Source organism: Mustela lutreola, chromosome 6, assembly GCF_030435805.1.
Source record: "Mustela lutreola isolate mMusLut2 chromosome 6, mMusLut2.pri, whole genome shotgun sequence".
Lineage (NCBI taxonomy): Eukaryota > Metazoa > Chordata > Mammalia > Carnivora > Mustelidae > Mustela > Mustela lutreola.
In genome coordinates this window covers 123,876,310-123,901,409 of record NC_081295.1, presented here as the reverse complement: position 1 = coordinate 123,901,409, position 25,100 = coordinate 123,876,310, and the positions used below count along the sequence as shown (strand labels likewise).

Below are 25,100 nucleotides of genomic sequence, written 5' to 3'. Positions count from 1 at the left end.
AACTCAGACAGGAGAACAAAGGACCAAGATGGCGAAAGTTCCCGCCACACGACCTGAGCTTGGACAGGAGAACAAAGGCCCAAGCAGGAACCTGAGACCCCCGCCCCGGGCTCCTGTGGACCAATGGGATCCTGATGAGCAGGAGGGATATCCAAATAAGGGAAACTTGCCAAAAGACCCCTGAGCTATACCCCCAAGACCCCTTAAAAGCCCCCTCCTCCCTGCCTTGGGCACGACTTCCCCCACTCTGCTTTCCAGAGTTGCGGAACCTCGCCGGAGGGTGCCCACCTCCTCCCGGTGCAACTTTCTTGGCTCCCCTTCACCTGGGCCCTGAAACTTCACCGGAGAGAACCTTTAATAAACCTTGCCTTACACTCACTTTGCCTGGTGTTGTGTTTATCTCGACGGAAAAACCTTACAGAATATATATCTGGATTTCTATAAGCAGAAAAGCACTTGCTTTTGGCAAGGTAGGAAGGGCAGAGTCATGAATCTGTGCGTGATAATGGAAGATAAACAGAAGGGGGAGGGAGCCACCATAAGCTGGTGCCTGGAAAGTGATATAACACCTGAGGGCAAAATTGGAGTCCTTGGAAATCTGTTCTAGTAAGAGACCTCCCCCCACCCTGGGAGGTTTTGGAAATGAAAAGGCAGATATCTAGGTAGAACACTGTGGTCTTAGGATACAGGGGCCACAGAGCAAAAGGGGATTTCTGAAATGGTGGAGAGCCTGAGCCCTGGGGCCAGGAAGTGGCCAGCAAGAGCCAGAAGGCATTCACAAAGAGGATCCCCAGAAACCCATGAACCTAGAACCTCACTGGGTGGGTTGATAGCTGCTCTTTCCTTAAACATTCTGAAAAAAATCTGGAAACAGTGCCTGTGAAAGGGCAAAAACTTGCAGAACAATAGTGGCTGGGAAGGGGCTCCAGGGGAGAACCAGAACAGACTCAGTAGCCTACAAACAACAACACCCCGCCCCCACCTCCGGCCAGGGCAAACCCTGTGCCAGTGCTAGCCCACGGTTGCTGGTGGTTTGAAAGCACAAAGGACAGAGATACAATGGGGGCCTGAAAACACTTCTGAGAGAGTAGCTGTGGGCGTGCTCTGTGGGGGGGTACAGTTTTCAGTGGCACAAGCAGAAGTGGAGACTATTTGCCCTTGAGAGTTTATTAGAGAGGGCAGACTGAGATTTTTCTGCTCTGCACCAGAGGCTTGGCTGCAGCCATTTTTGCTCTGATCCCCTGAAGAAGTGCAGAAAACCCCCAGGGAAAAAAAGAGACTCAGAAAACCCGTTTCCACTGAGCCCATCCCCCAGACAGGGGGTGGGGCAACTCTGCCAAGGCTGGGTTACCCAAGAAATTGCAGGGCAGACCTGTCCCCCAGAAGACAGACTGGAAGAACAGGTGGATGACTGTAAAATCCCCACAAAAAGGGAAAATTATATATTGAGCTCCACATGTGGCCTCTCAAATGTTTACTTTTCAGATATAATTTTCCTTTTCTTTTCTTTTCTTTCTTTTTTTCCCTCTCTATCTCATGCTGTTTTCCCCTGCTGTTTTTTTCCTTGAAACTTCTCATTTCAACTAGATATCTATTACACCAACTCATCTTTTCATAGATGCTTTTTAACTTGTATTTCTACACACCTATATTTTTTATAGATATATGTTTCTAGCCTGTTTTTCACTCTATTCAGTTTCACTTTTTAATATATACAAGTTTTATTTTCCTAGTTATTTGGGGATGTAGTGTCCTCTAACACAGAGACCAAAGTACACCCAGGAACAACTGAAACTCCCTGTTTTGTCCACACTGAGAGATAATAATCCCTCTTCCCCCCCTTTTTTCTTTATTTTCAAATATTTACATATTTTTGATAATATATATTTATACATGTTTAGAATTTTTTTCAATTTCTTAATTTTATTCTTTTGTTTCATTTTGGTTTTGATTTTCAATGGTAACATCTGACCACCCAGAATTTTGCTAGGATGCAGCTGCTTTGGCTTGTGGTTGGTATTTTGGACTCTGTCCATTTGTTCAATCATCCATTAACAGAGTGACTAAGAAGAACTCTCAATAAAGAAAAGAACCAGACACAATGTCCTCTGCCACAGAACTAATAGATATAGATATAAGCAAGATATCAAAGGCAGACTTCAGGATAGCAATCATGAAATCAATAGCTAGGCTTGAAAAAGGCATTATCGATAATAGAGAATCTCTAAGGGCAGAAATGAGATCTAATCAGGCTGAAATAAAAAATGCTTTGAATGAAATGCAATCTAAATGGAATATTCTAATAGCCAGGGTAAATGAGACAGAAGAATGAATTAGTGAGCTAGAAAATAAGCTGATAGAAAGGAGGAAAGTGAAGAAGAGAGGTATAGGCAGCTAGTGGCACATGAGATTAGACTTACAGAAATCAACAATGCGATGAAATACTCCAATGTCAGAATTATTTGGATCCCTGAGGGGGTGGAGGGAGAGAGAGGATTAGAAGGTATATTTGAGCAACTCTATAGCTGAGAACTTCCCTAATTTGGGGAAAGAAACAAACATTCAAGTCCAAGAAGCAGAGAGGACCCTTCCCAAAATTAATAAAAGTAGATCGACACATATACTAGTGAAGTATCTACTAGTATATATATACAAAATATACTAGTGAAGCTTGCAAATCTTAGAGCCCAGAAAGCTATTCTTAGAGCAGCTAGGGGAAAGAGACTCCTTATGTACAGAAAGAGGTACATCAGAATAAGATCAGACCTGTCCACAGAGACCTGGAAAACCAGAAAGGGTTATCAGGACATACTCAAAGTATTAAATGAAAAGAACATGCATCCAAGAATACTTTACCCAGCAATACTGCCATTCAGAGCAGATGGAGAGATAAAGAGCTTTCACAACAGGCAGAAACAGAAAGAATTATGACTACCAAGCCAGCCCCACAAGAAATATTGAAGGGGATTTTGTAAACCAAGAGAAACCCCAAAAGTCACAAAGCCCAGAAAAACAAAAAACAGAAAACCTACAGAAACTGGGACTCTATAGACAATAAAATGACACTAAATTAATATCTTTCAATAGCTACTCTCAATGTGAGAGGACTGAATGCTCACATCAAGGGACACAGAGTGTCTGGTTGGATAAAAAAACAGGACCTATCCATATGCTGTCTATAAGAGTCTCATTTTGAACCTAAAGACACATCCAGATTGAAGGTAAGGGGATGGAAAGCCATGTACCATGCCAATGGACCTCAAAAGAAAGCTGGGGTAGCAATTCTTGTATCAGACAAATTAGAGTTTAAACCAAAGACTGTAGTAAGAGGTGTAGAGGGCCATTGTATCATACCTAAAGGGTCTATCAAACAAGAAGAGATAACAATTGTAAATATCTACACCCCCAACATGGGAGCAGCCAATTATATAATCCAGTTAATAAGCAAAATAAACATATAGACAGTTAATAGCAAAATAAACATATAGACAGAAACATATAGGTCTCCTATAGTAGTAGGAGACCTCAAACTCCACCACAGCAGTGGACAGATTATCTAATCAGAAGGTCAAGAAAGAAACAAGAGCTTTGGACCAGATGGACTTTGTAGATATACACATAACATTCCATCCTAAAACAACAGAATATTCATTCTTCTTGAATGCACATGGAACTTTCTTCAGAATAGACCATATACTGGGTTACAAATGAGGTCTCAATGGATACCAAAAGATTGAGATTATCCCCTGCATATTTTCAGAGCACAATGCTGTGAAACTGTAACTCAACCACAAGAAGAAATTTGGAAGGAACTCAAATACTTGGAAGTTAAAGAGCATCTTGCTAAAGAATGATTAGGTTAACCAGGAAATTAAAGGAGAATTTAAATAATTCATGGAAACTGGGACACCTGGGTAGCTCAGTTGGTTAATGTCTGCCTTTGGCTCAGGTCATGATCCCAGGGTCCTGGGATCAAGCCCCACACTGGGCTCCCTGCTTGGTGGGGAGACTACTTCTCCCTCTCCCTCTGATACTCCCTCTGCTTGTGCACATTCTGTCACATAAATAAATAAAATATTTTTTAAAATTAAAAAAAAATTCATGGAAACTAATGAGAATGAAAACACATTAGTCCAAAACCTATGGGATACTGCAAAGGCAGTCCTAACAGAGAAATACATAGCCATCCAAGCCTTTCTCAAAAAACTAGAAAAATCCCAAAAGAACAAGCTAACCTTACACCTAAAAGATCTGGAGAAAGAACGGCAAATAAAGTCTAAACCAAGTAGGAGAAGAGAAATAAAAAAATTAGACAGGAATCAATGAAATAGAAACCAGAAAACAGTAGAACAGATCAGCAAAACTAGAAGTTCATTCTTTTTTTTTTTTTTTTTTTTTTGAAGGGGAAATATTCTTTATTTTTATTTTTTTTAAATTTTTTATTTTTTATAAACATATATTTTTATCCCCAGGGGTACAGGTCTGTGAATCACCAGGTTTACACACTTCACAGCACTCACCAAATCACATACCCTCCCCAATGTCCATAATCCCACCCCCTTCTCCCAAACCCCCTCCCCCCGGCAACCCTCAGTTTGTTGTGAGATTAAGAGTCACTTATGGTTTGTCTCCCTCCCAATCCCATCTTGTTTCATTTATTCTTCTACCCACTTAAGCCTCCATGTTGCATCACCACTTCCTCATATCAGGGAGATCATATGATAGTTGTCTTTCTCTGCTTGACTTATTTCGCTAAGCATGATACGCTCTAGTTCCATCCATGTTGTTGCAAATGGCAAGATTTCATTTCTTTTGATGGCTGCATAGTATTCCATTGTGTATATATACCACATCTTCTTGATCCATTCATCTGTTGATGGACATCTAGATTCTTTCCATAGTTTGGCTATTGTGGACATTGCTGCTATAAACATTCGGGTGCATGTGTCCCTTTGGATCACTACATTTGTATCTTTAGGGTAAATACCCAATAGTGCAATTGCTGGGTCATAGGGCAGTTCTATTTTCAACATTTTGAGGAACCTCCATGCTGTTTTCCAGAGTGGCTGCACCAGCTTGCATTCCCACCAACAGTGTAGGAGGGTTCCCCTTTCTCCGCATCCTCGCCAGCATCTGTCATTTCCTGACTTGTTGATTTTAGCCATTCTGACTGGTGTGAGGTGATATCTCATTGTGGTTTTGATTTGTATTTCCCTGATGCCGAGTGATATGGAGCACTTTTTCATGTGTCTGTTGGCCATCTGGATGTCTTCTTTGCAGAAATGTCTGTTCATGTCTTCTGCCCATTTCTTGATTGGATTATTTGTTCTTTGGGTGTTGAGTTTGCTAAGTTCTTTATAGATTCTGGACACTAGTCCTTTATCTGATATGTCGTTTGCAAATATCTTCTCCCATTCTGTCAGTTGTCTTTTGATTTTGTTAACTGTTTCCTTTGCTGTGCAAAAGCTTTTGATCTTGATGAAATCCCAATAGTTCATTTTTGCCCTTGCTTCCCTTGCCTTTTGCGTTGTTCCTAGGAAGATGTTGCTGCGGCAGAGGTCGAAGAGGTTGCTGCCCGTGTTCTCCTCAAGGATTTTGATGGATTCCTTTCGTACATTGAGGTCCTTCATCCATTTTGAGTCTATTTTTGTGTGTGGTGTAAGGAAATGGTCCAATTTCATTTTTCTGCATGTGGCTGTCCAATTTTCCCAGCACCATTTATTGAAAAGGCTGTCTTTTTTCCATTGGACATTCTTTCCTGCTTTGTCGAAGATTAGTTGACCATAGATTTGAGGGTCTATTTCTGGGCTCTCTATTCTGTTCCATTGATCTATGTGTCTGTTTTTGTGCCAGTACCATGCTGTCTTGATGATGACAGCTTTGTAATAGAGCCTGAAGTCCGGAATTGTGATGCCACCAACGTTGGCTTTCTTTTTCAATATCCCTTTGGCTATTCGAGGTCTTTTCTGGTTCCATATAAATTTTAGAATTATTTGTTCCATTTCTTTGAAAAAGATGGATGGTACTTTGATAGGAATTGCATTAAATGTGTAGATTGCTTTAGGTAGCATAGACATTTTCACAATATTTATTCTTCCAATCCAGGAGCATGGAACATTTTTCCATTTCTTTGTGTCTTCCTCAATTTCTTTCATGAGTACTTTATAGTTTTCTGAGTATAGATTCTGTGTCTCTTTGGTTAGGTTTATTCCTAGGTATCTTATGGTTTTGGATGCAATTGTAAATGGGATTGACTCCTTAATATCTCTTTCTTCTGTCTTGCTGTTGGTGTAGAGAAATGCAACTGATTTCTGTGCATTGATTTTATATCCTGACACTTTACTGAATTCCTGTATAAGTTCTAGCAGTTTTGGAGTGCAGTCTTTTGGGTTTTCCACATATAGTATCATATCATCTGCGAAGAGTGATAATTTGACTTCTTCTTTGCCGATTTGGATGCCTTTAATTTCCTTTTGTTGTCTGATTGCTGAGGCTAGGACCTCTAGTACGATGTTGAATAGCAGTGGTGATAATGGACATCCCTGCCGTGTTCCTGACCTTAGCGGAAAAGCTTTCAGTTTTTCTCCATTGAGAATGATATTTGCGGTGGGTTTTTCATAGATGGCTTTGATGATATTGAGGTATGTGCCCTCTATCCCTACACTTTGAAGAGTTTTGATCAGGAAGGGATGTTGTACTTTGTCAAATGCTTTTTCAGCATCTATTGAGAGTATCATATGGTTCTTGTTCTTACTTTTATTGATGTGTTGTATCACATTGACTGATTTGCGGATGTTGAACCAACCTTGCAGCCCTGGAATAAATCCCACTTGGTCGTGGTGAATAATCTTTTTAATGTACTGTTGAATCCTATTGGCTAGTATTTTGTTGAGTATTTTCGCATCTGTGTTCATCAAGGATATTGGTCTATAGCTCTCTTTTTTGGTGGGATCCTTGTCTGGTTTTGGGATCAAGGTGATGCTGGCCTCATAAAATGAGTTTGGAAGTTTTCCTTCCATTTCTATTTTTTGGAACAGTTTCAGGAGAATAGGAATTAGTTCTTCTTTAAATGTTTGGTAGAATTCCCCCGGGAAGCCGTCTGGCCCTGGGCTTTTGTTTGTTTGGAGATTTTTAATGACTGTTTCAATCTCCTTACTGGTTATGGGTCTGTTCAGGCTTTCTATTTCTTCCTGGTTCAGTTGTGGTAGTTTATATGTTTCTAGGAATGCATCCATTTCTTCCAGATTGTCAAATTTATTGCCGTAGAGTTGCTCATAGTATGTTCTTATAATAGTTTGTATTTCTTTGGTGTTAGTTGTGATCTCTCCTCTTTCATTCATGATTTTATTTATTTGGGTCCTTTCTCTTTTCTTTTTGATAAGTCGGGCCAGGGGTTTATCAATTTTATTAATTCTTTCAAAGAACCAGCTCCTAGTTTCGTTGATTTGTTCTATTGTTTTTTTGGTTTCTATTTCATTGATTTCTGCTCTGATCTTTATGATATCTCTTCTCCTGCTGGGCTTAGGGTTTCTTTCTTGTTCTTTCTCCAGCTCCTTTAGGTGTAGGGTTAGGTTGTGTACCTGAGACCTTTCTTGTTTCTTGAGAAAGGCTTGTACCGCTATATATTTTCCTCTCAGGACTGCCTTTGTTGTGTCCCACAGATTTTGAACCGTTGTGTTTTCATTATCATTTGTTTCCATGATTTTTTTCAATTCTTCTTTAATTTCCCGGTTGACCCATTCATTCTTTAGAAGGATACTGTTTAGTCTCCATGTATTTGGGTTCTTTCCAAACTTCCTTTTGTGGTTGAGTTCTAGCTTTAGAGCATTGTGGTCTGAAAATATGCAGGGAATGATCCCAATCTTTTGATACCGGTTGAGTCCTGATTTAGGACCGAGGATGTGATCTATTCTGGAGAATGTTCCATGTGCACTAGAGAAGAATGTGTATTCTGTTGCTTTGGGATGAAATATTCTGAATATATCTGTGATGTCCATCTGGTCCAGTGTGTCATTTAAGGCCTTTATATCCTTGCTGATCTTTTGCTTGGATGACCTGTCCATTTCAGTGAGGGGAGTGTTAAAGTCCCCTACTATCATTGTATTATTGTTGATGTGTTTCTTTGATTTTGTTATTAATTGGTTTATATAGTTGGCTGCTCCCACATTGGGGGCATAGATATTTAAAATTGTTAAATCTTCTTGTTGGACAGACCCTTTGAGTATGATATAGTGTCCTTCCTCATCTCTTATTATAGTCTTTGGCTTAAAATCTAATTGATCTGATATAAGGATTGCCACTCCTGCTTTCTTCTGATGTCCATTAGCATGGTAAATTCTTTTCCACCCCCTCACTTTAAATCTGGAGGTGTCTTCGGGCTTAAAATGTGTTTCTTGGAGGCAACATATAGATGGGTTTTGTTTTTTTATCCATTCTGATACCCTGTGTCTTTTGACAGGGGCATTTAGCCCATTAACATTCAGGGTAACTATTGAGAGATATGAATTTAGTGCCATTGTATTGCCTGTAAGGTGACTGTTACTGTATATGGTCTCTGTTCCTTTCTGATCTACCACTTGTAGGCTCTCTCTTTGCTTAGAGGACCCCTTTCAAGATTTCCTGTAGAGCTGGTTTGGTATTTGCAAATTCTTTCAGTTGTTGTTTGTCCTGGAAGCTTTTAATCTCTCCTTCTATTTTCAATGATAGCCTAGCTGGATATAGTATTCTTGGCTGCATGTTTTTCTCGTTTAGTGCTCTGAAAATATCATGCCAGCTCTTTCTGGCCTGCCAGGTCTCTGTGGATAAGTCAGCTGCCAATCTAATATTTTTACCATTGTATGTTACAGACTTCTTTTCCCGGGCTGCTTTCAGGATTTTCTCTTTGTCATTGAGACTTGTAAATTTTACTATTAGGTGACGGGGTGTGGGCCTATTCTTATTGATTTTGAGGGGCATTCTCTGAACCTCCTGAATTTTGATGCTCGTTCCCTTTGCCATATTGGGGAAATTCTCCCCAATAATTCTCTCCAGTATACCTTCTGCTCCCCTCTCACTTTCTTCTTCTTCTGGAATCCCAATTATTCTAATGTTGTTTCGTCTTATGGTGTCACTTATCTCTCGAATTCTCCCCTCGTGGTCCAGTAGCTGTTTGTCCCTCTTTTGATCAGCTTCTTTATTCTCTGTCATTTGGTCTTCTATATCACTAATTCTTTCTTCTGCCTCATTTATCCTAGCAGTGAGAGCCTCCATTTTTGATTGCACCTCATTAATAGCTTTTTTGATTTCAACTTGGTTAGATTTTAGTTCTTTTATTTCTCCAGAAAGGGCTTTTATATCTCTCGAGAGGGTTTCTCTAATATCTTCCATGCCTTTTTCGAGCCCGGCTAGAACCTTGAGAATTGTCATTCTGAACTCTAGATCTGACATATTACCGATGTCTGTATTGATTAGGTCCCTAGCCTTCGGTACTGCCTCTTGTTCTTTTTTTTGTGTTGAATTTTTACGTCTTGTCATTTTGTCCAGATAAGAGTAAATGAAGGGGCAAGTAAAATACTAAAAGGGTGGCAACAACCCCAGGAAAATATGCTTTAACCAAATTAGAAGAGATCCAAAATCGTGAGTGGGGAGAAAGGGGATAAAAAGAGGTTCAAAAAGGAAGAGAGAAAAAAGAAAAAAAAAAAAAAAGAAAAGAAAAGAAAAGAATTTTAAAAAAAGAAAACACCTAAGAAAAATGTAAAAAAAAAAAAAATATATATATATATATTAGATAAACTAGTAAAAAATCGTTAAAAAAGAAAAAGGTAACAGTTAAAAAAAAAAAATTTTACCCGAAGGCGAGAAAAAAAAAAAAAGAAAAAAAAAATGAAAAAGAAAAAATTAAATTAACTGCAAGACTAAAAAAAATCACAGGAAAAAAGCCATGAGTTCCGTGCTTGGCTTTCTCCTCCTCTGGAATTCTGCTGCTCTCCTTGGTATTGAAACTGCACTCCTTGGTAGGTGAACTTGGTCTCGGCCCGATTTCTTGTTGATCTTCTGGGGGGAGGGGCCTGTTGTAGTGATTCTCAAGTGTCTTTGCCCCAGGCGGAATTACACCGCCCTTACCCGGGGCCGGGGTGAGTAATCCGCTCGGGTTTGCTTTCAGGAGCTTTTGTTCCCTGAGCGCTTTCCGTAGAGTTCCAGAGGACGGGAATACAAATGGCGGCCTCCTGGTCTCCGGCCCGGAGGAGCCGAGAGCCCAGGGCCCCACTCCTCAGTGCGCCCTCAGAGAACAGCGCCCAGTCACTCCCGTCTGCCTGACCTCCGGCCGCGCTCCGAGCTCACCGAGCCTGCGACCGGTTCAAGGTAACACGGAGCTGCGAGCTTACTGTCAGCTCTGTCTCTGTAGCCGGCTTTCCCGTTCCAATACCCGCAAGCTCTGCGACACTCAGACACCCCCGATCCTTCTGTGACCCTGCGGGACCTGAGGCCACGCTGACCCCGCGTGGGCTTCGCCCCGGTTTAGCCTCTGGAGCGATGTCCCTCAGCGGAACAGACTTTTAAAAGTCCTGATTTTGTGCGCGGTTGCTCCGCCGCTTGCCGGGAGCCGGCCCCTCCCCCCGGGGTCTATCTTCCCGTCGCTTTGGATTCACTTCTCCGCCGGTCCTACCTTTCAGAAAGTGGTTGATTTTCTGTTTCCAGAATTGCTGTTCTTCTTCTCTTCGATCTGCCGATGGATTTTCAGGTGTTTGCAATCTTTAGATAAGCTATCTAGCTGATCTCCGGCTAGCTGAAGCAGTCTCAGCTTGCTACTTCTCCGCCATCTTGACTCCTCCCCCCTAGAAGTTCATTCTTTGAAAGAATTAATAAGATCAATAAACTGCTGGCCAGAGTTGTTGAAAAGAAAATGGAAAGGACTCAAATTAATAAAATCATGAATGAAAGGTCAGAGGTCATGACTAACACCAAGGAAATAGAAACAAGTATTAGAAATTATTACTATATGCCAACAAATTAAGCAATCTAGAAGAAATGGATGCATTCCTGGAAACTTATAAACTACCAAGACTGAAACAGGCAGAAATAGACAATCTGAATAGACCCATAACCAGAAAGGAAATTGAAATAATAAATAAGAGTCCAGAATTCCCCTGGCTTCCCAGGGGAATTCTATCTAACATTTAAAGAAGAAATAATACCTATTCTACTGAAACTGTTCCAAAAAATAGAAATGGGAGGAAAACTGCCAAACTCATTCTATGAGGCCAGCATTGCCTTGACCCCCAAGCCAGACAAAGACCTCATCAATTCTCAAAGGAGAATTACAGACCAATATCCCTGATGAATACCAGTGCCAAAATACTCAATAAGACCCTAGCCAATAAGATCCAACAGCACATTAGAAGGATTGGTCACCATGACCAGGAGGGATTTATTCTTGGGTTTAACATCTGGAAATCCACCAGTGTGACAGACCACATTAATAAAAGAAAAGACAGGGACGCCTGGGTGGCTCAGTTGGTTAAGCAGCTGCCTTCAGCTCAGGTCATGATCCCAGCGTCCTGGGATCGAGTCCCATATCGGGCTCCTTGCTCCGCAGGGAGCCTGCTTCTCCGTCTGACTCTGCCTTCCACTCTGTCTGCCTGTGCTTGCTCTCGCTCACTCTCTCTGACAAATAAATAAAATCTTTAAAAAAAAAAATAAAATAAAAGAAAAGACAAGAATCATATGATCCTCTCAATCAATACAGAGAAAGCATTTGACAAAATATAGCATCCCTTCCTGATTAAAACTTTTCAAAGTACAGGATTAGAGGGACCATACCTAATATCATAAAAGCCATCTGTGAAACACCCATCATGAATATCATTCTCAATGGGGAAAAACTGAAAACTTTTCCCTTAAGGTCAGGAACATGACAGGGATTCCCACTCTCACCATTATTGTTCAAAATAATACTAGAAGTCCTAGCATCGGCAATCAGACAACAAAAAGAAATAAAAGGTATTCAAATTGGCAAAGAAGTCAAACTCTCTCTTTGCCGATGACATTCTTTATGTGGAAAACCCAAAAGACTCTACCCCCAAATTATTAGAACTCATACAGCAATTCAGCAATGTGGCAGGATACAAAATCAATGCACAGAAATCAGTTGCATTTCTATACACTAACAATGTGACTGAAGAAAGAGAAATTAAGGAATGGATTCCATTTGCAATAATACCAAAAACCATCGAATACCTTGGAATAAACCTAACCAAAGAGGTAAAGGATTTATACTCTAGAAACTACAGAACACCTATAAAGAAACTGAGAAGGACACAAAGAGATGGAAAACCATTCCATGCTCATGGATTGGAAGAATAAACATTATGAATATGTCTATGCTGCCCAGAGCAATCCACACTTTCAATGCAATCCCTTTCAAATTGCCACTGACATTCTTCACAGAGCTGGAACAAATAATCCTAAAATTTGTATGCAACTAGAAAAGACCACAAATCGCCAGGGGAATGCCGATAACGAAAACTGAAGGTGGGGGCATCACAATGCTTGACTTCAAGCTATATTACAAAGCAGTGGCCATCAAGACAGCATGGTATTGGCACAAAAGCAGACACACAAATCAATGGAACAGAATAGAGAGTCCAGAAATGGACCCTCAACTCTATGGCCAGCTAATAATCTTCAACAAATCAGGAAAGAATATCCAATGGAAAAAAGACAGTCTCTTCAATAAATAATCCTGGAGAAACTGGACAGCCACATTCAGAAGAATGAAATAATCTCTTACACCATACACAAAAATAAACTCAAAATGGATGAAAGACCTAAATGAAAGATAGGAATCCATCAAAATCCCAGAGGAGAACATAGTCAGGAACCTCTTTGACAAAAGCAAAAATGAACTTTTGGGACTTTATCAAGATAGAAAGCTTTTGCACAGCAAAGGAAACAGTCAACAAAAACAAAGGCAATCCCCAGAATGGGAGAAGATATTTGCAAATGACATTTCAGATAAAGGGCTGATATCTAAGATCTATAATAGATAGATCTTGGATATCAATATATCCAATATATTTATATCAAGATTTAAAGAACTTATCAGACTCAATAACCCAAAAAGCAAATAATCCAGTCATGAAATGGGCAGAAAACATAAGCAGACAGTTCTCCAAAGAAAACATTCAAATAGCTAACAGACACATGAAAAAATGTTCAACATCTCTAACCATCAGGGAGATACAAATCAAAACCACAATGAGATAAATGAGATACCACCTTATACCAGCTAGAATGGTCAAAATTAACAAGATAGTTAAAAGAAATTGTTGGCAAGGTTGTGGAGAAAGGGGACCCACTTTCATTGTTGATGGGATTACAACCTGGTACAACCATTCTGAAAAACAGTATGGAGCTTCCTCAAGACTTTAAAAATAGAGCTACCCTATGATTCAGGAATTATACTACTAGGCATTTACCCCCAAAATACAGATGTAGTAAAAAGAAGGGGCACATGTACTCCAATGTTCATAGCAGCAATGTCCACAACAGCCAAACAATGGAAGGAACCAAGATGCCCTTCAACAGAGGAATGGATTAAAAAAAAGATGTGGTACATAAATAGAATGGAGTATTAGTCATCAGAAAGGATGAATACTCACCATTTGCTTCAACATGGATGGAATTGGAGGAGATTATTCTAAGTGAAATAAGTTAAGCAGAAAAAGATGATTATCATATGGTTTCTCTCATATATAGAACATAAGGAATAGCATGCAGAACCACAGGAGAAGGGAGGGGAAACTGAGTGGGAAGAAATCAGAGAAGGAGACAAACCATGAGGGATTGTGGACTCCAGGAAACAGAGGTTTACAGAAGGGAGGTGGATGGGAGTCTGGGGTGACTAGATGATGGGTATTAAGGAGGGCGCATGTTGGGATGAGCATGGAGTTTTATACACAACTATTGAATCATTGGACACTACAACAAAAACTTATGATGTACCACATGCTGGCTAACCGAACATAATTAAAAAAAAAACTAAAGGCAAAATTAATTAATTAACTAATTAATTAATTAAATCCTCACCTCACCAGGAGAATCTAAGACAGGGGAATCTCCCTGTCTTAAAGTCAGCTGATTTGAGACCTAACATATCTGCAAGGTTCCTGGCCAACAGCACCTACATCAGTGTTTGATTGAATACCTGGTGGAAGAGGTCCTTCACCCAATCTACCTTTCATGGAGTTCCCACCTGTCTATTCAGGGCCCGTTCATCCCCACTGATATTAATGAGCGAATTCTAGGACATCTGTCCTGCCTGATCTCTGCCCTGTAGAGGAAAATACCCTCAAATTTCTAGTGATGTCCTGTTCCCTCTTCCCAACACTTTGCTGATGACTTTCAGGAAAGGTGAGTCTTCAGGATCCTCTTGTGGAATGTAATCATCTGGTGGGTCTTTTTTCTACACATAATACCTGCATTCTGCATGTCTACTTCCTTCAGCTTCTTTATCCCAAGTTTTACTGTCTCTTTATTAGGGCAACTAAGTCATGTCTACTTTGTGGAGAGTTGGACACCACTTTCCCCATCTACATAGAGCCACCCCAATGGTGATATTGTCCCATGTCTTGGGCTTCTGGATAAAACCACATCCTGAAAAGTGCTCCTAGTCAATGCATTTTCCCTTCTCCATCCTGATATTCTGGCCCCTCGATCAAGCATCCTCAGAATCCAATCCCAGAGCTGCTGTTCATGCTCCTACACATGCATGCTAGGTCATTCTCGCAAACCTACTGAGTAGATACCACTTGCATCTGCACCATTGTCCAGCACAGGAAGTGTTAACCATTAGTAGAGAAGGGCGAGCCTCCTTCATGTGTCCAGAGGGTGCTGAAGGGCATCCACTGGGAGGAAATTGATCATGTCTGCAGGATCTTGGGTTTTTCCCACAGGGGAACTGACTGTAAGGAATGTGTTAGGAGAAAGCCTTGTGAGAAGACATGGCGAAGGAGCCAGAAAGGCTGGAAGAACAGCAAATCTTGATGCAAGTCTGAATCCGAGGGAAGGAGAGAGAAGGAAGTTTGGCTAGAAGTGTCCTAGACCCAGTGCAGAGTCAGACAAGTTTATCAGGGTATCAGGAAGCCCTGGAGCCTCAGTCAGCCTGCAGAGGAGAAAGAGTTCTGCCTCAGTTTCTGTGCTGTTCTCAAGGACAGGCTGGAGGAATTCTAGAGGAAGTGCATTCTAAGAGCACACATGGCATCAGATTTGAGGGCACACAGCCAGGGCCAGGGATCAGTTACATACCCTCAAGCCAAGGGTCAGGGTTGTGTCTTCTCAAAGCCACCACTATAATTCACTTGAGAACAAACATTGGTGAAGAAAAAGAGAACAGGGGAAGAATTGCTGGATAAGTACTTGTAATCAGACAAGAAGGGACGCGATCTAGGGCAGCACCAAAGGGAGTGACTCTGGCTGGCAACAGCATGGATGGCACCTGTGCTAAAGGATTGCAAGGCCCATCACATGGGGACAGATGCTAGGACCTGAACAGATGGTAGAAGAAATCTGTACAATTGTCCTCTAATGTGTTCAGTACACAAGCAGATGGCAAACCTGCTAGACAAGGGCGTTAAGGCAACAGTCTTACTGATGTTCCAGCTGAAGTCAGATGATGGTTGACTAGGAGCCTCCCAATACTGTTCTCTCTAGAAAAACAACACACACACACACACACACACACACACACACACACACACACACGATAAAAATATCAATTTATCAATCAATTAATCAGGTACAACCCTTGTTTCTGTAAAAACATCAATAAAAACAATAAACTACATAATTGATGACAGTGGCTCTGGGAAAGCTCTGGACCACCCTGAGGAAATAGCAGAATGCTTTAGAGCACAAAACCCAAGGATGGCTACATAGAAAAGTGCAGGAAACATTTTACTCATGTCACCCCATCCGTCAGTCTGGAGCAGATCAGCACAAGGAAGATGCCCTCAGAGGGATGATTTCACCTGCAGGAAAAAGAGAACAGGAGGACTCTTGTCATCTTGCTTACCTGTGGAATCTGCATCCTTTGCCATCAAGGACCCCACAGAGAGTCTCTAGTAATGCTGAACCCCCTGACGGAGCTGTCCAGAGTCCTGCCACTTCATCTCCTTCCCAGCGCTGGAGCTCTCACAGTGGTGAGACCTGCCCCCAGTGGCCCAAGTCCCTGCTGTGCTCCATTCTCCAGGATTAGGATCCCACAGAACCTCACCATCTACAAGGGCTGGAGATGCAGCTGCACTGTGCTCCGCCCCTTGTTCCACATTTGGAAATTTGAGCAAATGATACTAGGGCCATGCAACTACTGTTCTACACCCCTCTTGCTGAGTCCTGATGGGGGTTTTGATCCACCATCATATATGCAGTCTTGTCACTCTGTGCACCACCTCAGGAATCCTAAATTGAGGCTTTGACCCACCATCCCTGGGGCCATGTTGCTGAGTTTATGTAAAGAACTTAATGGACTGAGGAATGAGGGGTTACTACGTAACTTCCTTATTTTTGTATATTTTTGAATATCTATTGAATTATCTTGTATGTGTATGAATAATGTTTCTAAAAATAAAGTACTGTAAAATAGCAAATAACTGACATATCATCCTCAGACCATGAATGATCAGGTTCTGATCTTCCCCTTTAGGACCAATCATCTTTTCACTGAACTATTTTACCTCAAATTTCCATTTCCAAAGCATGTGGGCTGGATTGTATGGACAAATTCTCCCACTGAAATAGCTTGAAATGTCATGTAACTTGGAAAAACCATCATCTAGAAAGCACTAAGGTTCACAAGACAGTAATAAATGAGTTAATGAGCACACCCCAGAAAGAGGGGAAAGACCCTACTTGGCCCCCCAGAGAGCAGGGTCCTGAAACATGGAGCAAAGGCTCTGTGAGTCCCCTGCACAGAGTGCAGACAGGCAGGCCCAGACCTTTCAGCTCTGTGCCCTGAGCTGCTCTTTCTTACCATCTCTTTCCCTTTTAAAGTATAAATAAAACATTTACATTCTGATTCTGATGTGTATGATGATGAACAATACAGAGTGTCACATATATTCACTGCAGAAAAATTATAAATTGATAAGATGATAAATGACAAGATAAAAAGGATGGTAGTCTTTATACCTGAGCTATTTGTTGCATTTGCTTCTAGTCTCTTATATGTCCTCCTAATGCTAGAAGTCTGTCTCTATAAAGTGAAGAGCACAGAGCTCAAGGGGCTCCAGCCCTGCTTTATCTGGATGCCATTTCCCTAGTCATTTCTTTCTCACTCAGAAAAGAAAGACTCAGGTGAGAACTGCACACTCTCCCCACCCCTCACCCCACCTCTGCACCTGTGTCCTCACCTTCTAAGCAGTGATGGGGGAAGGGTCTTCCTGTCTCAGGCTCCCCTTCCATGTGGGCACACATGGCCCCTCACTCACCTGTATCATGCACTTCCCCCTCTTTTCTGGTTCAGCCATTCCTCCTAGAAACATGTGGGGATGACTCCCATTCAGCAACAGGAAACAAAATTAATCAAAACAAAATCATCCCATAAAAAACCAGCATTTTCACCCATGAGTCCTCCAACTCCTGCCCCATCTCTATGACTTCTGTGTAGAACTCATCCTGACCCATCACCTCATCCACCATGTTGTCTTTATAGCAAATGGATAGAGGAACAGTTTTACAGTCCTTGATTTTAAGACAGATGTCCCAAAGCTTCCATGTCCCTATTTCCTGAATCTCAGAGACCACCTGCATTAGTTCTTCTAGCTGATTCTCTGATTACTGCTTCTGTGCCTCTAAGTAGCCTGCTTCTCAGACTCTTTCTCTGGTCTTCAGGTTTATGTGTCATCTTGACTGAATTGGCGCCTCTTTCACACTCTCTCATCTGCCCCATATAATTATTTGATAATTTTGATGAGCTCAATGTGCAGTGTTTGCATGATTATGATCATGAAATGTTAGTCACAACTGAGCTTTTCATAGACTATGATTATGATTTCCTTCCTGAATCAACTTTTTATTTTCCCTGGAGTAAATAACTATCTTATACCATCATTTGCTCAGTTTCTACTGTGCTCCTTTAAATCCTTCCCTCACCCCATCCTATTGGGTAAATCTTCATGGACATATTTGAGCCAATCCAATCTTCTCCCATTTCATGTCTGTGCAGCCGCCTGGCCTGCAGTCTTCAGCCCTGCCCCATGGGGAAGGGATGCCTACACCCCTGGTGTAGGGCTGACACCCAGACCCCCTGAAGCACCTACCAGGGGCACTTGGCCTCTCTCCTGCTGGCTCCCTGTTGCTGGGATCCCACATGCTCCCCTTGTTTAGTTTTCTCCATCTTTTGTCCCTTGTTCCCTACTGGTATCCTGTAGAAGGAAACATGGAAAGTAGAACAGAAACCCTCACATCTGAGGAGACTTTAGGCTGCCCTCACCCTGAGTCACATGGTGACGTGACAGAGACTTTGTGCTGGACAGAGTTGTCCTCAGGATTTGGGGGCCTTGTCTCATGTCTTCCAGCCCATAGGCCTGTGTTGCCTCTTGGAGTCTTCAGGGTGTTTGCCCTTCCATCCTCCTTGTGACATTTCACTGTGATGTGTCCTGGTGTGGGTCTCCTCTCCTCTAGGTAAGAATTTGGGTAGGTCTTTCCCTGTGAAATTGAAGAAATATTCCTGAAATTGTTTTTCATCATTTCCTATCTCCATTCTTTATAAAACAATTATTATTAACTTGTTGGAATCACTTGATTAAGAAACAAAGAGGTCTTCTCTCCTGTTGCCATCACCCTCCTGATTGTATGGCTTTGGGGAAGGACAACTGTAATCATCCAGTGTATCCACTCAATTATTCATTCCTATGGTCATATTATTATTTCCCCACAGCTCTCTCCTGCTCTATGATTGTACAGCACTGTGTGGAGTTGTGTTTTTGCTTCATACCCATATGCCTGGTGCATCCTATAGATGAGACTGATGCTAGTGGTAGGGGACCTGCTAGGTCTCCTGGATTCTGCTTTCATGATATCATGACCTTTCTCCACATAGCACTCATCTCAGGAGCGACTTACATTGCCTTCTGTCATTTTTGCTCCATGCCCATCTCCCACATGACTCTGCCAGTGTCCTGTGACCAGGGTGTCACTCTTGCTGTTACTCTGTGCTGTAACTCCAGAGGTCAGCTGATCCTAAGCTCCTGGAGGCCTCGAGATATCCACTGGATGATGGACTTTAGTGTGCTTTGAACAGCTGAGTCATATTGCTTGTTAATGTCCTCCTAGGCTCTGAGTCCAGCATCCTCCCATCACAGAACATTCTGGAACATTGGAACAGCTTGCTAGCATGGAGTGCACATCAAACCCCTTCTGAAGGATAGCTAACAGTAAAAGACAAGTCAGCAAGGCCTCTGAGAGCAAACTTTCTGGGCTGAACCCTGCCTCTACCACCTCCTTTTCTCCAAGTCCTCTCTTGCCTGTCTGTACAAAGGGATCCCCTATGGGGTGCCTCATGAGTTTTATTTCATGATGAAGTTTGACACTCTGTGTAAAACACATGATGATAATCCCCAAGACATGTTAAGTGTTCCACTATTTATACTCACAATTATCATATTGATTATAATACTTACATAAGTTTTATTCTTTGTTTTCTTAAACCACAATTCAAGAAACGTTCTTGAAAATATGCTTTCAAAAACATGTGTGATTAACTCCTTAGGATAATCTCCTAAAAGAATATGTATGTGTCACAATATAAGCGCATTTAAATTATGGAGATATTTTTCAAAAACACCCATTAAAAACTATATACCAGTGTTCACTCCCATCAACATTTATTTATTTTTTATTAAGATTTATTTATTTATTTGAGAGAGAGTATGAGTGGGTGGAGGGGCAGACAGAGAGAATCTCAAACAGATTCCCTGCTGAGTGCAGAGCCCTACTTAGGGCTGGATCTCATGACCCAAATGATCATGCCCTAAGTCAGAATCACACGTGAGTCTGTTAACTGACTGAGCCATCTAGGCGACCTTCCCATCAACTTTAGGATGGTGTGTTTTACTGACCCTTCTATGGGGCACTCTCATCAGTTACTTTCATCTGTGTTAAGTTCATATATTCTAAGTTCTATTCCCATTTCTTAGTGCACATTCTCATTTTTGTTTTTGTTTACTTATTACAATATACTTGTTTGATATTTCATTTCGTCCTTTCCAAATTGTCTTGTAATTATTTAATTCCTTTTTCTTTCATTTTCTCTTTTATTATGTGAGTACAGTTGACCCACAATATTCCATGCCTTTTAGGTGTACAACATAGTGATCTGCCATATAATCTAACAATTCCATTCTTGGGTATTTACCCAAAGTTATTGAAACACCAATTCTATAATTGTGTTTTCAATAGGTTGTGCCTATTTTAAAATATGGAATTGAAGAGAGAAGAGCCAGCAGCCCCCAATAGCAGAAGCTGGTCTGACACTGACAGTTGGACTCAGTGGTCAGAAGCTGGTGAATGTCCATTTGGCCATATTCCTCTCCTGTGGGACATAAGTCAGTCACCTCACAAAACATCAGCATCAGACAAGGACACTCTGAAACCACAACTTCACTTTGTGTCATTACAGACAAAACAAGGCACTAAACAACCCACAGAATAACATACACCTCCCTGTGTCAGCCAGTGTGAGCAACTGCTGCTTCTTTACCATGACTGCTCTCTCCTCACTCTGGTCTGGCCTGCCTGGAGAGCGGACTCACCGAGATGCTCAGCCATAGGATTTGTGTACACATCCTGACAACATGCAGTTGGGAGTGGACCCCACATCCATGGATCCTCTCCAAAACTCCCATCCAAAGCCCATGTCCCACAGGTTCTAACACCTTCATTAATTAAGATGTCCCATGGCCCCCAAAGGGGTGTGTTCTCTCTCACTGCAATAGGTAATAGATCCAACTTGAATGCTCACAGGTCCTCCTAGTGGTCTTGGGCTCAACAATATTGAACCATGTTACCCTTTTTCTGTGAATATTGTTTTTCTGTTTTTTACTTTGATCATGGACATGTGTTTGTATCTTTGTGAGTGTGTGGATCACATGCCGAAATTTCATGTTCTTCTTTATGGGTTTTCATCATTAGGCCATGCTTAGAGAATTCTTCATCCCACCCTTGTAAACATTTCATGTATATTTTCCCCTCAGTGGAAATGAAGAGCAGAGGGTTTTGAAGGAGAAGGGAAATGTAGAGAATTGTCTGAATTTGGGTAAAAGTATGGGGAGGAGAACACATAAAGTTTCTAAGGTGGTGGAATCTAAGATGTCCATCTTCTGCTTTATGATTTTTACAAGTATGTACAGCGCCTACGAGGTATCTGATATATGTGTGTTCAATAAATCCTCTCATTTGGGCTCAATGAAGACTTATATGCCTGCTTATGTTTACCAGCTGAATGCAAACAACACCAAGACGACAGCCAAAGTAATAGAGACATCAGTTAGCTCCAGTAATGGGCTTTTTTCAACACTTATATGACCTTGATGTGATACATTATGTTTTGGTTAATGTCTGCACACTTTAGCTGTTATAATGCAAGTTAATTAAACTTTCATGCTGTCTCTTAAGGCTATGTCTCAGACCAACATAGACAACTTCATAACTTCCATTTAAAGGCAAGTTTAATACACATACACCTATGAGTCACACAGTATCTTCTTTGAGGAGGATCCTGACAGCTAAGAGTGTTTTAGGTACATACTGTCTGAATAGTAGCTATGAGCCACTATGGCTACTTAAATTCCTACTAACTTAAAACAATTAAAAATGCAACTGCTCAGCACACCAGCCCCATTTCAAGTGCCACCTGCATCTCAGGAACCACATGTATCTTGTGGCCACCATATTGGACAGTGTGGATACAGAACAATTGCTTCCGCATAGACTGTAGTATTGGGTGGTACTGCTCTCCATACTTGGTGAGTCTCAAGTCAGATGCATGAGACACATGTAAAGTGAAAAGACCAACATGATTTCTCTTACAGATGACACCAGATTTCTGTCTGGGATTTGAACACATATGAAGCTGATATGTCACAAAATCAAAGTCGATTATGCCTGGGTCTGGTGCCTTCAGGGGCAAACTGTCCCCAGTTACAAAAGGGAAATCCCTGTCCTCTACTTCCCTTCCCAGACTGGGGACCCTCTTTGCCATCACATTTTCAGGAGGTGAGGTCTCTTCTAGATGCACTCAGGGGCTAAAGTCAGAGCTCAGTTTTCAGAGGCAGGAAGTGCATCTCAGGGAAAAGGATTCTGCTGAGTGAGGAGGAGGCCAGGGCAGGGTCGGTGGGAGACTCTCCCAGGGTTGTTCAGAGCAGCCGTTCTCAAAGTGTGTTCTGGGGAACACCTGAAGTCACTGAGGCCCTTTCACAGAATCCACAAGGTTAAAACTGTTATAACACCACTTAGACATTTTCACCATGTTGACACTCGCACTGAGGTAAAACTTAACAAGAATGGAGGTGATGGGTCCACAAGGCAATTGTTATTCTTCACCATTACTTGCTTTCATAAAAAAAACAAAAACACTCTTTCGGCCAACTTTCTGATCCACCTTAACAGTCACATGAATATCTTGGCAGATGCTCTCCAGAGCAGTCACTATGCCTAGAACAGAGGCAAAAGTCAAGTCTTATTAGTCCATGCTCCAAAGTCATTGCCCAGTTTCTAACTGTGATGACAAAGCATGGTTTTGTTTTTGTTTTTTGTTTCTTTGGTTTTTTTTTTTTCTGGTGCTTCCAACCATTTACTCATTTCTGTACCCAATACGTACAGTGCACTGACCTATGTGGGGCCTCCTAGGATTCCCCTGCAAAGCCATGGAAAGCACAAGACACACTGAAGGGAGATCCCCAAGCCCCAAAGAAAGGCATGAAACCCCACAGAGCTCTTCCCAGAAAATCTTCAACCTGACTGTGCCTTTCCAGAACAGTTTAGAGGGACACCGTAATTGGGCTGATGGAACCATAAATCTCAACTTCGTTTTCTATGTAACATATTTCACTTTTCCAGGTTAAAAGACAGTTAAGTGATGAGGAACTAGAAACACCAAGGGTTCAAAGTCTCCATTAAGGGTGAAGACGTGGGGCAGCAGGTAACTGAGAGGACAGATCCACAGCCCATGGAGGGTGTCCGGAGGTGGTTGCTGGGCCGGAGCTTAAAGCCTGGGGGAGGCACCTGGTGCTCACCAACCCAAAATATGAAGCACGGTTACATTGGGAATTTGAAATCACTACTGATCACCGAGATGGAAACCTTTTTGGGAACCTCAAGGACAAGTTAAACACGTGTGGAGCAGTCAGCCCCAGATTTGATGTACAGTTCAAAGATCTACCAAAATGGCAGAAAAATCTTCCCTTTCCTCCAGTTTGGTTTCTTTGAACTGACAACCTCAGCTGGCATCATGGACCCTGAAGAAGCAAGACAAAAACACACACAAGGGAAAACCCTGAGACTCTTTTTCTAGGGATGTAATACATACATGTAAATAAAATGACTCAGTGGAAAACAAAAAGAAGCTAACATCACATTAAACATCCCAGTTGAATCATCAAAAATTATTATCTTTACTAAGTTATTCTCAAATCCATTTTTAAACATGTCTTACATGATATGTGAGATGGGCAGTAGCAGTCTGCCACATCCCTAAGCTCCAAGGTAAATAATTTGTATGAAATTTGTATGAACTTAACTGATTAAGTGGTTTCATTTTTTTTTTTTTTCTCTACACAATGTCATTTTTACCTGAAGGAATGGATGACATAGAAACTTGTATTATTTAGACTGGGCAATTTGACAGGCAGTTTCTGGAAAATGAACAGGAATGTATCCATTCATGAATCAACTCACACAGGACAGCTGAGAATACTTGTTGCCTTGATCAAATATAAGCTCTCAATTTTGGAAAACCTGTGATCCACCAACAAACCTGACAGGTTCTCACTACTGACAAATTTTTCTGTTGGGATTTGTGGTAATATTAAAACAAATGTGACTTTCCAATAATTCTTTTCAGTTTCAACACTGAAACACCTTTAAGATTTTAGTGAAACAACACATTACTTAAAAAAAAATTCATGCGTTAGTACAAGATCCATTCAGTGCACAAGATGGACCTGTGGATTTTAATGTAAAAGAAAAGGAAATAGCCAATGATACTGTTCAGGTGCCACTTCACCAATAACCTTAGAGAAAGTACAACTTATGTAGTGTGAATATAGTATCAAAGCTGAATATCTGAAAAGGTTATGAAACCTACTGTTCTCCTATCTCTGTGCAAGGCTGTAAATGTTTTTCATATACTTCACTCAAAGCAATGCAATAAATGCAGAAAGAAGCAAATCTGAACATCTAGTGGTTCAGGTAGTTAAGAAAAAGATTTACAAAAATGCAAAGTATAACAAATCCAACTCTTCTCACTACCCTGTTAATTTGGGGGAACTAATTTTTCATAAAAACAGCATTGCTGTTTTCATGCCATGGGTTATTAATATGATTCTAAGCGAATTATTATTATTATTATTATTTGCACTTTCTTAGAGATACAGAGTGAGCAGAGAGGGGCTGAGGGAGGAGAGAATCTTAAGCGGGCTCCAAGGTCAGCCCTGAGACCGAGGTGTGGCTTGATCTCATCACCTGAAATAAGGAGTTGCTCCCTTAGCTGACTGAACCACCCAGGCGCCCTGGTAAATTTTTTTAAACAGCCTTTTCCCTACTATGATCAATATTGATAGCTATAACCTACATTCGCAAAATTATCGTTGGGGTCCTCAGTAATCTGTGAGACTGTAAAGATAACCTTCTAACAAAATGTTTCAGAATCACTGACACAGCTCCTGGGCCATGACTCAAGGAGACAATGTGACAGAGAGCACCCCGAGCAGTAGGTGAGGGGTCAATGTAAAGGCCGAGGTCCCTGTACCTGCCTCTCAAGGTCTCAGGCCCTAGCACCCTGTGTGGGGCCTGGAAGCCCAATGCTGGGGAGTCCCCTTCTCCGCGGGTTTCACTTCTCCCTCTCA

At 41.4% G+C, this 25,100-nt stretch overlaps 1 long non-coding RNA gene across 2 annotated transcripts; it reads right to left on the bottom strand.

The window, feature by feature from the left end:
* Positions 1-9,619: 9,619 nt before the first annotated feature.
* On the bottom strand, positions 9,620-25,082 carry LOC131834392 (uncharacterized). 2 transcript variants are annotated; one of them, XR_009354835.1, is made up of 3 exons: positions 18,470-25,082; positions 16,713-17,529; positions 9,620-16,007 (listed from the first exon to the last, which is right to left on the bottom strand). It is a non-coding gene; the product is annotated as an uncharacterized LOC131834392 (long non-coding RNA). The 2 variants fall into 2 exon arrangements; XR_009354834.1 differs by having other exon boundaries at positions 16,713-17,509.
* Positions 25,083-25,100: the final 18 nt, after the last annotated feature.